The sequence below is a fragment of the Hyla sarda genome, chromosome 2 (genome assembly GCF_029499605.1).
Source record: "Hyla sarda isolate aHylSar1 chromosome 2, aHylSar1.hap1, whole genome shotgun sequence".
NCBI classification, from domain to species: Eukaryota; Metazoa; Chordata; class Amphibia; order Anura; family Hylidae; genus Hyla; species Hyla sarda.
In genome coordinates, this window is record NC_079190.1 from 419,876,496 (window position 1) to 419,892,039 (window position 15,544).

The 15,544-nt window shown below is 42.3% G+C and overlaps 1 protein-coding gene across 3 annotated transcripts in view; it reads right to left on the minus strand.

The window, feature by feature from the left end:
• The window catches only part of MID1 (midline 1), a 465,347-nt gene that overhangs the window by 288,807 nt on the left and 160,996 nt on the right, over nucleotides 1-15,544 (minus strand). The window contains exon 1 of one of the 3 annotated variants that reach the window (XM_056558890.1): nucleotides 14,112-14,250. The exons of the other annotated variants lie outside the window; for them this stretch is intronic. The gene's annotated coding sequence lies outside the window, so the exon portion shown is untranslated. Of the gene's footprint in view, nucleotides 1-14,111; nucleotides 14,251-15,544 lie in introns of those variants that run through there. 3 annotated transcript variants of the gene reach the window in all.

The following is a 15,544-nucleotide window of genomic DNA, read 5'->3' on the forward strand; positions in this document are numbered from 1 at the left end:
CAAGGCAAAACCTCATTTTGCCACCCCATAGGCTCTGCTCCTTTGGCCCCGCCCCTTGGTTACACTATACCGTTCTACTATACAGAGGTTTATATTTCCACATACAGGGACCTTATAGTGGTAGATATTAGCAGTACACATGCTCCAAAGACCGTATAAGTGATTACAGATACATGTGTATTGCTCCACACAGTAACAGCGCCAAATTTGTGCCTGCATATAGCAGGCCCCCTCACATTGCCCACAGCTATTGCCCCCCCCCCTACATTGCCCCCAGCAATAACACCTCCCATTTCTCCCTCACGTTGCCCTCAGCAATAGCCCCTCACATTGTCCCCAGCAATGGCCCCTCACATTGCCCCCCCCCCCCCCAGCAATAGCTTCTCACATTGCCCTCAGCCATTGCTCTATGAGTATCATACTACCAATAGGGGTGCTGCTGTTTCTGCCGTACCACACCCCTTGGTGCTCAAGTATCTGGTTCTTCTGCCCATCCATAGAGGCCTAGGATGCACACTGCTGTTCTTATAGCACAGCAGCTCCACCTCTCGTTCCAGACCTGTCATTTTGGCTGAGGCTGTGAGTAGTATGCCCTGGCTGTGCTGACATGCCGAGGAGAAGGAGTGTGCAGCGACATCCTCTGTTTGTATGCCAAGACTCCAGAGTGATGCGTGTGGGCGTGCTGGCTATCACCCTGGAACACCCCCCACAGAAGCTGCATGCACCTTACTGTCAGTCAGTGTCACATCATATGTGCAGCACTTTTGGCAGCCAGATGGAGGAGTGCTGCTGACTGAGCTGGCTGAGCAATTAGTTCTGATGCTGGCTGTCTAATTTTCTTGCGACAGACAGAGTGGTGCCCCCATCAAGAGGGTTCTCTAGGCAGCTGCCTATTTTGTCTATAGGCAGAGCCGGTCCTGTTAGGTATGCAAATTGAGGACAACAGTACTGTCCTAGTGAAACCTGCTCCATATCCCTTGTTGAGAAATGTACTTAGCACTCTATTGTGTTTCTGCCCAGAGCCCTCCAGCCCTGCAGAACAAATGCAAATAAAAAATAGTTTTGAGTAGGATTACTTTCTTCAGTCATGGTGCCTAACCTAATATCAGACAAAAAACAGAAGAGGCTGCTAAAGGCTAAGATTAAAAGATCATTTAAAGTGCTTTTAACCTCTCTATTATTCTACCACTCAGGGTCAAGTGACAGGGCAATAAGTGTTCAGTTTGGCCATAACCTGCATAAACTAATAACCACTGATTCTTTATGATCTGTGTTTAAAATAAATCATCATTAAGGGGTTATCCAGAATTAGAAAAACAGCTGATAACTTCCATCTTGTCCTCAGTTTGTTTGTGGTATTGCAGCTCAGCTCCACTGAAGTGAATAGAGCCACATTGTAATTCCACACACAACCTGAAGACAGGTGTGGTGCTGTTTTTGGAAGAAATTAGCTCTGCTTTTCTATTCCTGTTCCTGGATAGCCCATTTATTTGTATACTGTACATCTGTAAAAATATCTGTAGCATCAAAAAAAAATTTTTATACATAGTTCATAAGATTGAAAAAAGACCAGAGTCCATCAAGTTCAACCTATAACCCTAATGAGTCCCTACTGAGTTGATCCAGAGGAAGGCAAAAAACCCTCATACTCGAGGTAAAACTAACTCCAAATATGGCAATCAGAATAGACCCCTGGATCAACCTTCTCTCCCTATAGATCTAGAATCCATAACCTGTAATGTTATAATTCTCCAAAAATGCATCCAGACCTCTTTTAAATTCTTTTACAGAGTTCACCATGTCTACCTCCTCTGACAGAGAATTCCACAGTCTCGCTGCTCTTACAGTAAAGAACCCCTGTCTGTGCTGGACGTCAAGGATGCCCCCTTGTTGCAGATACAGTCCTGAGTATAAATAGATCATGGGAGAGATCTTTGTACAGCCCCCTGATATATTTATACATAGTTATTAGGTCTCCCCTAAGCCTTCTTTTTTCTAAACTAAATAACCCTAATTCTGATAATCTTTCTGGGTACTGGAGTCCTACCATTCCTCGTATTATGTTCTGGGGAATGGGCGGGCCAGTCCATAGCATCAATGCCTTTCTCTTGGAGAAACTGATGACACACTCCACCCACATGAGGTCTAGCATTGTCTTGCATTAGGAGGAACCCAGGGCTAACCAAACCAGCATATGGTTTCACAAGGGGTCTGAAGATCACATCTCGGTACCTAATGGCAGTCAGGCTACCTCTGGCAAGCACATGGAGGGTTGTGGGGCCCCCAAAGTAATGCCACCCCCCACCATTACTGACCCACCGCTAAACCGGTCATGCTGGAAGATGTTGCAGGCAGCAGAACATTCTCCACGGCATCTACAGACTCTGTCACGTCTGTCATATGTGCTCAGTGGGGACCTGCTTTCATCTGTGAAGAGCACAGGGTGCCAGTGGCGAATTTGACAATCTTCGTGTTCTCTGGCAAATGCCAAACGTTCTGCACGGTGTTGGGCGGTAAGCACAACCCCACCTGTGGACATCGGGCCCTCATACCACCCTCATGGAGTCTGTTTCTGACCGTTTGAGTGGACACATGCACATTTGTGGCCTGCTGGAGGTCATTTTGCAGGGTTCTGGCAGTGCTCCTCCTGCTCCTCCTTGCAGAAAGGCGGAGGTAGCGGTCCTGCTGCTGGGTTGTTGCTCTCCTTCGGCCTCCTCCACGTCTCCTGATGTACTGGCCTGTCTCCTGGTAGTGCCTCCATGCTCTAGACACTACGCTGACAGACACAGCAAACCTTCTTGCCACAACTCGCATTGAGGTGTCATCCTGGATGAGCTGCATTAACTGAGCCACTTGTGTGGGTTGTAGACTCTGTCTTATGCTACCACTATAGAGAAAGAACAGCCAGCATTCAAAAGTGACCAAAACATGAGCCAGGAAGCATAGGAACTGAGAAGTGGTCTGTGGTCACCACCTGCAGAACCACTCCTTTATTGGTGGTGTCTTCCTAATTGCCTATAATTTCCACCTGTTGTCTGTTCCAATTGCACAACAGCATGTGAAATTGATTGTCAATCAGTGTTTCTTCCTGAGTGAACAGTATGATTTCACAGAAGTGTGATTACATTGTGTTGTTTAACTGTTCCCTTTATTTTTTTTGAGCAGTGTATTTGTTCTTAGAAGGCAAGATAACAAGGCACCTTGCAGAAATATCTTTATGTAAGTAGGTAAATCAGTTTGCTTGATATAACAACAGAAATCAGATTTACTTTAAGTCATCAATTTATCCAAGATGTCAAAACCTGGGAAATGCAGGTTTTAGATTGAGATGATATATATTTAAAGAGTAGCTCCCACCATCTTTTTTTTTCCTGTCCCTACCGATTCTCTCCCTTACCCCCTCCCTGCCTTAAACAAAGTCTTATTTTTCTGCCTCTCACACTGCTTACTCTCGCTGAGCAGGAAGCAGACTTCCCCAGCAGGCGAGATGTCACTGAAGCCTGCTGGATGCCGGCTTCCGCCCTTACCTCATCTATGCAGTGCATTGGGAGCACGCATTCATAAGCGGCCTATAGCACGGCAGGCTGCTCCGGGGTCTCCTCCTCCCTGTTTTTCACTGCATGTGCTATCAAGGGTGGAGGAGTATAGGAACTTCACCGGACCTGCCGTGCAAAATGTCACTGCCGAGACCTGGTACCAGTGCGCGCACTGCCTGCCACCAGTCTGTTCATGCTGGGTGTACATGCCCCGGCATTCACAGCACTCACTCCCGCCTGTCTGATTGACAGGCAGGGAGCGAGTGCTGGCTGACAGAATTCGGACTGATGCCCGGCCGGGATCTTTCCGAATTCAGCGGTGATGTCAGCCGCTCTGCAGCCAGCCACTAGGAGGGAGACTTCTAGTGGCCCGCTTTTCAAGGGCAAAAATAAGCCATTTAGACACACACAAAAATGTAAGTATATTAGGAACATGTTGTACTACATTAGTAGTACAACATATAAAAAATAAAATAAAGATAACAGTGCCCATTTAAGAACATTAAGCTGACAATTAGGAAGATGCCTTGTTCGCCAGGCTGCAGCGCACAGTGCTCTATAATCTCACTCCTTACTTCTCCATGGAGAAATACATCTTTGTTAACACCAGATACTAAATTGAAGCGAGGATTATCATCAGCATAATCGTTGTTGGCACTTCTGAGCACCAGCAAATTTTTGTCTCTTTTTAAAATGCAAATTGCATTTCCCCATTATTACAGTATTTTATAAAATGATCCCCTTCGCTCCAAGGCATCCAGTCAAAATAAAATAGCCGCTGTCAAATTATCTGTCTCGGTAACTACATGATAAATGGTTCCTTTCTTTGTTCTCTTTCAGTGGACACTTGAAGTGTTATTATCTGCGGTACCCTAGGGACACGCTGTATTAAAGCTACCGTGTAGCGTCTGGGAGAAAAGTTTGGCCTGTGCGCTTTATAAGAAATAGGATTTTTTATCTTCCTGCCCCAACCGTCAGTCTTAGGCCATGATCACACGCCGTAAAATGTGCAGACGGAATACACGTGCGGACATTGGGGGAAATTTATCAAAATCTGTGCAGAGGAAAAAAAGACCAGATGCCCATAGCAACCAATCAACTTGCTTCTTTCATTTTTGAAAATGTCTCTGGAAAATAAAAGCAGTGATTTGATTGGTTGCTATGGGAAACTGGTTCAATTTTCCTCTGCACAGGTTTTGATAAATCTCCCCCATTCTGTACATTTGAATAATCAAGCGGGCGCTAGGATTGCTTGGAACTGCGTTGTCTCATAGAAATCCACAAAAAATCTGCCACGGAATATGTTTCTGCAACGGAAATTCCACCATGTTAACAGTGCAGGAGAATCCCATTTAATCCTATTGCTGCAATGGAATATCCGTATTGGACATTCCCCTGTGTGAACTATAAAGAAACTATAGAAACTATAATATTCCTCATGTTTAGGCCACTTTCACTAGGCAAGATCATGGGGGGGAGATTCATCAAGACCTGTGTAGAGGAAAAGTTGACCAGTTGCCCATAGCAACCAATCAGATCGCTTCTTTCATTTTTCAGAGGCCTTTTCAAAAATGAAAGAAACAATAATTGGTTGCTATGGGCAACTGGTCCACTTTTCCTCTGGTCAAGTTTTAACCATTCTACCCCATGGTCTCTATTATAGATCAGTATTTCAGGGGTGGAACAAATTATAATTGTACTTCACCTGTGTCATAGATTGGTTTCACATCACAATTTTAGTGTATGTTTCGCTTGTACTAAAAACATACCATCAAAATGTAGACAAACATAAGGGTTTCTTTTGCACACAAATACTATTTTAAAATGTGTATGTTAAACCTATAGCCACACATTTGTATACATTTTGTAAAGATATATACATATGTATACATTTTTTGATATGTATATATATATATATATATATATATATATATATATATATATATGTATATAATTAATTAATTATTATTTTTTTCTGAATGTGCTTGTTTTTTTCTGTGTAAAATGCGCTATATTGTTTGTGGCACAACACACATTCTCAAAATAGTTTTGCCTCGTTTATGCCATGTGTGCCAATTTCTTTAAAAAGGCCTATCTGGGCATGCCGAGAGTTGTATTCTTGTAACAGACACAATTATTGTGAAACACTGCCTAAGACCCACTTTTAGGCCATGGTCACATGTTAGAATTTCAGTGACGGATTCTGCATTGGAATCTGGCATGGATATTCCGTTGCAGCAGTGTCCGGTTGAATTCAACGGGACTCTGCTGCGCTGTGCACACAGCGGAATATTCGTGCCAAATGTTTATGGCACGGAAATTCAATTTTCCGTATCTGCACAAAGAATGAACACGTTCATTCCTTGTGGCCTGCCCGAACAGAATGCATAGCCATCTATGAGATGGCGCATTCCTTTGTGGTTTCCACAGTTTGCGAAATGTCAACATGGAGATTCACCGTGCGGACATTCTGTCGTGTGAACATAGCCTTACAGTTGGCTTCCACCCCATTCACATTTATTTATTTATTTAGTAAATCACTACTATAAAACAGGATAAAAAAGTATTTTAAAGGGGTACTCCGGTGAAAACCTTTTTTCTTTTAAATCAACTGGTGGCAGAAAGTTAAACATATTTGTAAATTAGAAAATTATATAGGTATGTGCAGCTCACAACTAATACGCACCGAGGTCAAACTGGGCAAGCAACTATGCCTTAATTGCTAGAAAAGGGAAAACCAAAAAATACACAATATAGCCCGGACCTTCTAGGTGAGTAAATAAGAATAGATATACGTGGATCGTGCTTCAATAATAATCAATATTTATTATAAAATATGAATAAGATTAGGTACTTCTCACAAGGCCCTTGTGAGAAGAACATACATATTAAAAGGCAACCTAACAATATATTTAGGCAATAGTAATTAAAACTATAATCCTGGCATAGGATAATAAAATAGCAGAGTAAGATCTGTACCAAACAAATATATTAAAGAGTTGCTCTTCTGAGTATTTAGGGTAGATATGTCCCTTTTAGATACAGTAGCAAACAGTCTTTAATATTAGAAATTGTTACCGGTCTTTGAATGGTAACTCAAGCGCTGGGTATTGTTCCCGCAATGACGGGGTATCTGTGGTGCACACAGTCCTCTGTGGGGCGCTTCCAATCGTGAGCCTGGTCCAGTATTGTCCGATTGAGAACGGTGGCAGTCGCTGACGGCTGAGGCGCTGGCAGGCGCCGAAGATCACAATGATGCCCGGGGACTGCTGACGCTGGCGTGCGCTGGAGTTGGTATTCCTCACCGCTTTGCTGGTTGGTAAACAGGACCGTATACTGGAAGGCTGGAAGTTCACCTCGTGTTGCCGGCGTCTGACGTCAGCTGTGGTCAGAGCCGGGATGGCTGCACCGGGATGGTTGCACCGGAATGGATCTGGACTGTTGGACCGGGTAGGTAGCAGAGTAAGAGCGCTGATAATGGTACAGTTCATAAAAGATAACCGGCCTTGAGGTTTGGGCACAGTTCTTTAAGGGTAATACTATGCCAGTAAATGTGCATAAACGACTAGACGCGTTTCAGGGTTGTATAATATAACCCTTTCCTTAGTAGTCATAAGTAAGAAATTTGTAAATTACTTCTATTAAAATTTTTTAATTCTTCCAGTACTTATTAGCTGCTGAATGCTACAGAGGAAATTCCTTTTTTGGAACACTGATGACATCACGAGCACAGTGCTCTCTGGTGACATCTCTGTCCATTTTAGTAACCATGCATAGGAGATGTATGCTAAGGGCAGCATGGTGGCTCAGTGGTTAGCACTGCTGCCTTGCAGAGCTGGGGACTTGGGTTCAAATCCCACTAAGGACAACAATAAATAAAGTGTTATTATTATTATAATAACCTCAGCAGAGAGAACTGTGTTTGTGATGTCATCAGAGAGCATTCCAAAAGAAAATAATTTCCTCTGTAGTATTCAGCAGCTAATAAGTACAGGAAGGATTAAGAATTTTTAATCAAAGTAATTTAACTTTCTGCCACCAGTTGATTTAAAAGAAAAAAGGTTTTCACCAGAGTACCCCTTTAATATATGTATATGAGTACCCTCAGCATGCCGTTTGACTTTACTAGACCAAATGTTACTAACTATGTATGATAAGTAATCCAAGTCAGCACATCCAAAAAGCCTTTTATTTACACTTCTTAATGTTTCAGTACAACACCTTTCTTACTGCTTTAGAAAAGTGTTATACCACAACATTGCAGAAGTGTGAATATAAGTGCTTTTTTTTATATGCTGCCTTAAATGATGTATTATAGGATTGCTAAAGTGGGCTCAAGACCAGATCCGGTGAGAAGTTCACCCTTAATATACATTGAAAATATTCCTGCACTGGGAATAGTGTTAGTAACTATGTACAATCTGTTTCCGAAAACAAAACATTTTTTTGCAGGATTTTGCAGGAAAAAATACTTAATGGGGAACTCTGATAGAAAAAAAAATGTTTTTAAATCAACTGGTGCAAGAAAGTTAAACAGATTTGTAAATCACTTTTATTTAAAAATCTTAACCCTAGTACTTATCAGCTGCTGTATACTACAGAGAAATTTGTGAAGTTCTTTCCAGCCTGACCACAGTGCTCTCTGCTGACACCTCTGTCCATGTCATTAACTGTCCAGAGCAGGAGAGGTTTTCTATGGGGATATGCTTATAATCTGGACAGTTTCTGATATGGAAAGAGGTGTCAGCAGAGAGCACTGTTGTCAGACAGAAAAGAAATTCGCTAATTTCTCTGTTTTATACAGCAGCTGATAAGTACTGGAAGGATTAAGATTTTTAATAGAAGCAATTTACAAATCTGTTTAACTTTCTGGCACCAGTTGATTTGAAAACATTTGTTTTCTACTTGTTGTCACCGGAGTTCCCCTTTAAGAGAATCCTCACTTAAAAGAGATATATCATGAACAAAAACATCCCCTATCCGCATGATAGGGGATACGTTTTAGATTGCAGGGGGTCCGATTGCTGGGACCACCAGCGATCTCCTGTACAGGGACCCGGCTCTCTCCAGGAATGGAGCGTGTTGATCCCCACTATCTTCGGCTCTCATATAGAAATATATGAAGGGGGCATGTCAGCTGCCACTTTGTGTAGGGTTGACACGCCCCATTTTTGGAGAGAGTCGGGGCCTCATTCCATTCAGGAGATTGTGGGGTCCCAGGGGTCGGACCCCCTGGGATCTAAAACTTATCCCCTAAGTTTATGTTCATGATACTTCTCCTTTAAATTATAGTAGATCTGAAAATACGAAATTGGGTATTGAAAGCTCATCTTATCTATTTCAGTCAGGCCTTAAAAGGTACCATAACTTAAAGGGGTCATCCAGGAAAAAACTTTTTATATATATATCAACTGGCTTCAGAAAGTTAAAGAGATTTGTAAATTACTTCTATAATTTTTTTTTTTATCCTTTCAGTACTTATGAGCTTCTGAAGTTAAGGTTGTTCTTTTCTATCTAAGTGCTCTCTGATGACACGTGTCTCGGGGACCGCCCAGTTTAGAAGCAAATTCCCATAGCAAACCTCTTCTAAACTGGGCGGTTCCCGAGACACGTGTCATCAGAGAGCACTTAGACAGAAAAGAACAACCTTAACTTCAAAAGCTCATAAGTACTGAAAGGATTAAGATTTTTTAATAGAAGTAATTTACAAATCTGTTTAACTTTCTGGAGCCAGTTGATATATATATATATATATATATATATATATATATATATATATATATGTATATATGTAAATAAAGTTTTTTCCTGGATAACCCCTTTAACTTCTGTCAAGTGAAAGTTGAACATTTTTATTTGACGTCCCCTTCTCCTCTGCTGTTATAATAACTAGGCTGGAACGTCGTTCAGGATTCTTGAGGAGTATTAATTTGCCGCAGCTGCGACTTTGTGTGTGACTATTTAAAAGTGCTCTCCAAAGGCAATTTTGTCAGCCGGGTCTGGGCTGGTGTAGATTTGAAGCCTTTTGGAGGGGTTTACGACTTTTTTGTGCAACATTAACACTTGATAAATCCGTAACCACTGCTAAGTGAAAACTGAAATTGACTTTAATAAGATTTTTTGTAGCTTAAAAAAAAAGTGCTTAGGCGCACATGCAACATTTCATGTAATGTAAGCAAATACAGTGACCCCTCGACCTACGATGGCCCCGACATATGATAATTTCAACATGCGATGGCCTCTCAAAGGCCATGGCGTGTTGAAGGCAGCATCAACATCCGCTGCTTTTGTATGTCGGGGCCATCGCATAAACGGCTATCCGGCAGCGCAGACTGCTTCAGCTGCCACCGGATAGGCGTTTACGGTGCCCCGTGTGGTCCGCTGACGATCACTTACCTGTCCTCGGGGCTCTGGCGCGTCCTCTTCGGGATCCCCTGCATCGTCGGCGCTCTCCATCGTCGTCATCACGTCGCTGCGCTTGCCGTCCCGTCATCCAATAGGAGCGGCGTGCGTAGCGACGTGACGGCGGCGACTGAGAGCGAGGATGCCGGGCAAGCAGAGGCCTTGCTGGAGCGTTGGGGACACCTCGGGGACGCGGAGACAGCGATGGACGGCGACATCCCGGGCAGCGGTGACGAGCGGTGACTGTCCGCAGTGGCGGGGACAAGTGAGTACAACTTCCTCTAACAGTGGTCTTCAACCTGCGGACCCCCAGATGTTGCAAAACTACAACACCCAGCATGCCCGGACAGCCGTTGGCTGTCCGGGCATTCTGGGTGTTGTAGTTTTGCAACATCTGGAGGTCCGCAGGTTGTAGACCACTGTGCTATACTTTACATTGCACGGAACCCTCAACCTACGATGGTTTCAACGATGGTCCATTTGAAACGGATTATCATCGTATGTTGAGGGACCACTGTATAAGCAAAAAAAACTAAAAAAAAACAAAAAAAAAAAAACTCTAAAGACAATTGTACATCTCCCCCATAATCTACAAACACCTAGAAAAGAATTATTCTGGTCTATGACTTAAACACTTTCATCATTGCGCACAGCGCTCTCCAGGGTGTTTATAAGGGCCACAGACACATTTGGCCGAGATCGAACTTTACAACAGCACGTATATACATCTAGCAAATATCTCAAGGTAATAAACTTCCTAGCAATAATAAAAGAAAATGTTACACAGAGCAACCAGAGGTGCGTGCCTGTAAAATCTGTGGAGCGAAAGCTGTTCCAAAAGGAAAAGTCTTAGGATGAATGTTATCTCTGCGTTATCACCAGAATCAAATCCTTAAGGAGATGAAAGCATTACTTGAATTTCTTTAGGTGGTGACCTTACTAATAATTCTTTACCAAACAGACAAAGGGGAGAATAAGGGGCAATAACTTTTTCTAAGGAGGTTTTCAAATGGCCATTATGCATTTTAAAGGATTTACATGAAACTGCAGTACCTGGCACAGCCTGTGGACAAGAGTGGTGCTGTTTATAATATAATTTATGCAGCGCTCCAACTCTTGTGATTCTAGTGGAATGATAACTCACTGTCAGTTCTGTACTTTATGGAATGAAAATATTTTTCCTTATGGGGGGGGGGGCTTTTGGTTGCAGACATTTACACCAAGCCCATAGGAAGAATCTCATTTATTTTTAGCAGGTCAGAGAATGATCTGTACTGAAGAATATTGTCAGACTGTACATAAGATATAGCTATTAACGCTACGGTCGGACATTTCTGAACATAATAATAATCATTATGGTCTAACCCAGCCTAAAGACAGTTATAGCTGCCTGTAATTCAGCATTCTTTGTATGACCGCAGTGCAGGACATTCCAGTAGTTGTACTGAACTGAACTTAGATCCCTATAGGACTGGATACTTTGCTTCTGTACCTACTGTACACTAAACATACATATACACAGGATTCCTCTATAAGTACCGTATTTTTCGCCGTGTAAGACGCACTTTTTCTTCCCCAAAATTGGGGGGGAAATTTTAGTGCGTCTTATAAGCCAAATACCTGTCCTATCGTGGCGGTCCCTGCGGCCATCAACAGCCGGGACCCGCGGCTAATACAGGACATCAACGATCGCGGTGATGCCCTGTATTAACCCTTCAGACAGGGCGATCAAAGCTGACCGCCGTGTCTGAAACGAAAATAACACTAACCCGGCTGTTCAGTCGGGCTGTTCGGGACCGCCGCGGTGAAATTGCGGCATCCCGAACAGCTTACAGGACACCGGGAGGGACCTTACCTGCCTCCTCGGTGTCTGCTCCGTGCCGGGATCCCATGCGTGTCCGGCACTCTCCTTCTTTGTCGTCGCACACGCCGTCCCGTCATCCAATAGGAGCGGTGTGCCTAGCGACGTGATGGTGGCGACGGAGAGCGAGGATACCCGGCAGCAGAGACGTTCCAGAGCAACGGGGACACCCCGGGGACGCGGCGACAGAGATGGAGGGCGACATCCAGGGCATCGGTGAAGAGCGGTGACGGGTCCGGAGCGACGGGGACACGTGAGTACTACCTCCTATACCAGTGATCTTCAACCGGCAGACCTCCAGATGTTGCAAAACTACAACTCCCAGCATGCCCGGACAGCCAACGGCTGTCCGGGCATACTGGGAGTTGTAGTTTTGCAACATCTGAAGGTCTGCAGGTTGAAGATCACTGTCCTATACTTTACATTGTATTTGGTTCAGAATCTTTATTTTCTAGATTTTTATCCTATAAAATTCGGTGCGTCTTATATGATGAAAAATACGGTATATGTCTTAGGAGTCTATATAAATCTGTACACAAGTAAAATTATGCATGCCACATGCTAGAAATGCAAGCAAAACAGTAAAGAATGAACGCCTGCAATCCACCCCTGTACTGTCCGATAATAAAAGTAGTGGAACACTACTTGATCAGATGTCAACCCATTTTGTTGCATATAGCTGTTATTATACAGTACCCCAGGCAGGTTAACAATATCCAAAGAGGTCCACAATACAGTATTGTAACATAACAGCATAGAGAACTAGGCAGCATCGGTAATGGCTAAACACATTAAGAAAGATAAAAACAAAACAGAGGAAACAAGTGGCACCGTATCGGTGCCACTTGTTTCCTCTGTTTTGTATTTATCTTTCTTAATGTATTTAGCCATTACCTATCCATTACCTAACATGCAGCTCCTCCATATTAAAGGGGTACTCCGGTGAAAACCTTTTTTCTTTTAAATCAACTGGTGGCAGAAAGTTAAACATATTTGTAAATTACTTCTATTAAAAAATCTTAATCCTTCCAGTACTTATTAGCTGCTGAATGCTACAGAGGAAATTCCTTTCTTTTTGGAACACTGATGACATCACGAGCACAGTGCTCTCTGCTGCCATCTCTGTCCATTTTAGCAACCATGCATAGCAGATGCATAGCAGATGTAAGCTAAGGGCAGCATGGTGGCTCAGTGGTTAGCACTGCTGCCTTGCAGTACTGGGGACTTGGGGTCAAATCCCACTAAGGACAACAATAAATAAAGCGTTATTATTATTATAGTAACGTCAGCAGAGAGAACTGTGCTCGTGATGTCATCAGAGAGCATTCCAAAAAGAAAAGAATTTCCTCTGTAGTATTCAGCAGCTAATAAGTACAGGAAGGATTACGATTTTTTAATAGAAGTAATTTACAAATATGTTTAACTTTCTGCCACCAGTTGATTTAAAAGAAAAAAGGTTTTCACCGGAGTACCCCTTTAAGGAAGATTTTCACTCAAATTATCATTCTCACTGTTTTCTATAATTAACTTTGAAATATTTTGGTCGGATTATTTATTCGGCATTTACCTAGCGACACACAACAATATGTGATATCACAAATTGCTATATGTCGCCCATTATGTTGAGTATCATTGTACATTAGCATATATCCAGAAATAGAACTAGTATGTAACATGAACTATAAACATAACGGTTAATTGACTTTATACTTGTTCCGTTCACACTGGTGTCAGAGTCGGTTATGTCAAGTTTTTGATCACTCTTCTAGCTAGGAAAGAAAAGGGCAGCAAACTACACTACTCCTTCCCGTAACAAACACACGATAGATCAATTAATATCAATAGCAGATCTATCCAAATCAGTCCGACAGATCCGCCATAACCACCACGGACCCACAGAACTTCCAAAGCCAGTGTAAACAGATCCTTTGTCATTTAAAATGCAAAAATAAATTGTAAGATAAAAAGGAGATAAATACAAGATATATAGCATCGTAATATGGCAGTGTGATTAGTATACATTGTTAATAATAGGTATTCTGAACTATTAACTGGCTGCAGTTTGACATGACAGCTCTGTACGTCTACATGGGTCAGCCACACATTTCTTGTCTTTCACTGAATGAATAGCCATGTCAGTCGATACAATCAGCACTATAACCACGCTCAAAGCCATCTGCTCCAATAAACAATGTAAAAGAGACTGCTGCCCACAGAGATGAGTTCATTTTCCTAATTTCCTCTATAAAAAAAACCCACACACACATATAAATATATTGGTGTTGCCAACAAAGAAAAGCGAACTGCCTTACCAATGTTCTGCCAATAAATGTGTCAAGACTGATAATTTTCTTCTAGTGAAATTTTAAGACAGTGAGATTTCTCCTGCCGTAGACATCCAGTATATCTCTACTAGCTTCTCTCGCATTCATCCAACAAAAGACACTGTCCCTAATCCCTTGCTAGGAAACCGGAGTACACACTGGCACACCAAATGACTTGAGCAGACAAACAAGTCTCTGGGGCCCGTCCCAGTATCTCTTCAATGTATTCATCCATTAGGATATGGAAATCCTTTAAGTACAAAGAGACCCATGTGCCTATAACACACACACACACACACACACACACACACACACATATATATATATATATATATATATATATATATATATATATATATATATATATTGTTTACTACAATGTAAGTAATATTAAAGAGGAGCTATCATCGGGTAGCTGTTTATATTAGTGAAATGTAATATCCCTGCCTATCAATGTAAAAAAAAACTATTTTAAATAATAATTATTATTATTAACCCCTTAACGACGCAGGAGGTATATTTACGTCCTGCGCCGGCTCCCGCGATATGACCCCGCATCATATCGGGTCGGTCCCGGCGGCCATCAACGGCCATCACCGATCGCAGTGATGCCCTGTATTAACCCTTCAGACGCAGAGATCAAAGTTGACTGCCGCGTCTGAAGTGAAACTGAAAGTATCCCGCCAGCTCAGTCGGGCTGTTCGGGACCGCAGTGATGAAATTGCGGCGTCCTGAACAGCGTTACAGGACACCGGGTGGATCCCTACCTGCCTCCTCGGTGTCCGATCGGCGAATGACTACTTTGTGCCTGAGATCCAGGCAGGAGCAGTCAATCGCCGATAACACTGATCAATGGCATGTTAATACATGCCAGTGATCAGTGTAAAAGATCAGTGTGTGCAGTGTTCAGAAATGTGATTTAACCCCTTCCCTAATAAAAGTTTGAATCACCCCCCTTTTCCCATTAAAAAATAGTGTAAATAAAAATAAACATATGTGGTATCGCCGCGTGTGCAAATGTCTGAACTATAAAAATATATTGTTAATTAAACCGCATGGTCAATGGCGTACACGTAAAAAAAATTCAAAAATCCAAAATAGCGTATTTTTGGTCTCTTTTTATACCATTAAAAAAATGTATAAAAAGCGTTCAAAAAGTCTGATCAAAACAATAATTATAGCAATAAAAACTTCAGATCATGGTGCAAAAAATGAGTACTCAAACCACCCCGTACGTGGAAAAAAAATAAAGTTATAGGGGTCAGAAAAGGACATTTTTAAACGTATAAATTGCATGTAGTTTTAATTTTTCCAAAAGTACGACAAAATCAAACCTATATAAGTAGGATATCATTTTAACCGTATGGACCTACAGAATAAAGCTAAGGTGTCATAAATGCACTGCGTAGAAACGGAAGCCC